Source organism: Gossypium arboreum, chromosome 11 (assembly GCF_025698485.1).
Source record: "Gossypium arboreum isolate Shixiya-1 chromosome 11, ASM2569848v2, whole genome shotgun sequence".
Taxonomy (NCBI): Eukaryota; Viridiplantae; Streptophyta; class Magnoliopsida; order Malvales; family Malvaceae; genus Gossypium; species Gossypium arboreum.
The window spans coordinates 74,137,754-74,140,055 of record NC_069080.1 but is presented as its reverse complement, the minus strand read 5'-3'; positions in this window follow the sequence as shown (position 1 = coordinate 74,140,055).

Sequence of the window (2,302 nt, the reverse complement as noted above, 5' to 3'; positions counted from 1 at the left end):
AATTCATTCAAGCATCAAGGAAAAGCTAAGGCCTTCAATAGGCTACCCAAGGCCGAATATTCATGTCCATGTTGAGGCCAATTATGCACTTAATACCTCACAAAAACAGCATGCATTTTACTAGTTAATGCTTTGCATATTGTAGCTCAAAACTTATATTATAGCATCAAGCACTCATATGTGTGCTAGGCCGAATGTGCTTGAAATTTCACAATCATTCTTCAATATCTTCTTCTTTAAACAAACATATTCATCACTTAGTTCACAACCAAAACATCATGTGCAAACATATATATACATATATGAGCATGGCCGAATTTCAAGGTGTCCATAGCCATCCAAAACACAAATTTTAACTAACATGCAAGAAGCATGAACCATGCTCATGAATGCATCATGGCCGAATATGACAATCATGCCCCTTTTCAACTTCAATCATGGTTAAACAAAAAGAAAACTCAAAATCTTACTCATGAGTAGACAATCCATCATTGCATGCATCATCATCAAGCTTCACACTTAGCATGCAATGGCTTTATCACCATAACAACTTTGGCCAAATACCATTTCCATGGCATAACAAAGATTTGAGCCATGGCTAACATGCACATCAAGTTAGCAACCAAAACATGCATGAAACTCCTAACACAACCTCATACATACCTTAATCTTGATGCCAATTTAGCCAAATCACCTTCTAGATCTCTTCTAAACCAAGCATGAAGCAAAAATCCTCTTTCTTCCTCCTTATGATTTTCGCCAAAAAGATGAAAAAGGATGAACACAACAAATTTTTTCTTCCTTCTTTCTCAACTCACGGCAAGGGGGATTACCACACTCACACACATTTTTTTTTATTCTTTTCTTACCCATGCTTATTTGTTTATTATTTCTCCCTAATGCCCAACAAAACATGTTTCATGACATGTTTAGCCCATATCTCTTTGTCATGGCCGCCATCACTTGTACAAAGGGAATTTGACATGCAAGTCCATTATTTTGCATGCATGCTTTAATTAGTCATCACACATTTCCCCATCATACTTTCAAAGTTCACTACTAGGTCCTTTCTTGTGAAATTCACCTTTATAACACTAAATCAATCATCAAAAAATGTCATACATGAATACACACATATTATAGGCATCGAAATAAATTTTAAATTATTTTTATGCCTCGGTTTTGTGGTCCCGAGACCACCTTCTGACTAGGGTCAATTTTGGGCTGTCACACGCAGATTTAAGTCTCTTTGAGTCATCAAATATTTGAGACTTTTGTGATCCGAATATACATGGCACTTCTCACCAAATAAGTAATGTCGCCATATTTTCAAAGTGAATACGATGGCAGCTAATTCGAGATCATGGGTTGGATAATTTTTCTCATGTGGCTTTAATTGCCTCGACGCATAAGCTACAACTCGACCTTCTTGCATCAATACACAACCCAACCCAAGTAAGGATGCATAACTGTAAATGACAAACTCTTTGCCTGATTCGGGCTGCACTAGTACTAGAGCTTCAGTCAAATAAGTTTTTAGTTGATTGAAACTTTTCTGACATTTTTCTGTCCATTCAAACCTAACATCTTTCTGAAGCAGTTTCGTCATTGGTGTGGCTATCATCGAGAAACCCTTTACAAACCGTCTGTAGTAACCGACAAGTCCCAAAAAGCTCCGAACCTCAGTAATATTTCTCGGAGGCTTCCAGTTAAGTATGGTTGAAATTTTGCTCGGATCAACTCGAATACCCGATGCAGATACCACATGACCCAAAAAGCTAACTTCTCTCAACCAGAACTCACATTTACTAAACTTAGCATATAATTGCTTATCCAGTAAAATCTGCAACACTAATCTCAGGTGCTCAGCATGTTCGGTTTCATCTTTCGAATAGACCAAAATGTCATCAATAAACACAACTACAAACCGATCCAAATATCGTGTCAAGATCCGATTCATCAAATCCATAAATACCGTAGGGCATTAGTGAGTCCAAACGGCATCACTAAAACTCATAGTGACCGTATCTCGCTCTAAAAGCGTTTTGGGTACGTCTCAATTTCGAACTCATAGAATCGATAATAACCCGATCTCAAATCTATCTTTGAAAACACCGAGGCTCCCTTTAGTTGATCAAACAAATCATCAATACGCAGTAACGGATATTTATTCTTTATTGTCACTTTATTCAGCTGACGATAGTCGATGCATAACCTCATGGTTCCGTCCTTCTTTTTCACAAGCAATACTGGTGCACCCTAAGGTGAGAAACTCGGTCGAGCGAAACCTCTATCCATCAAA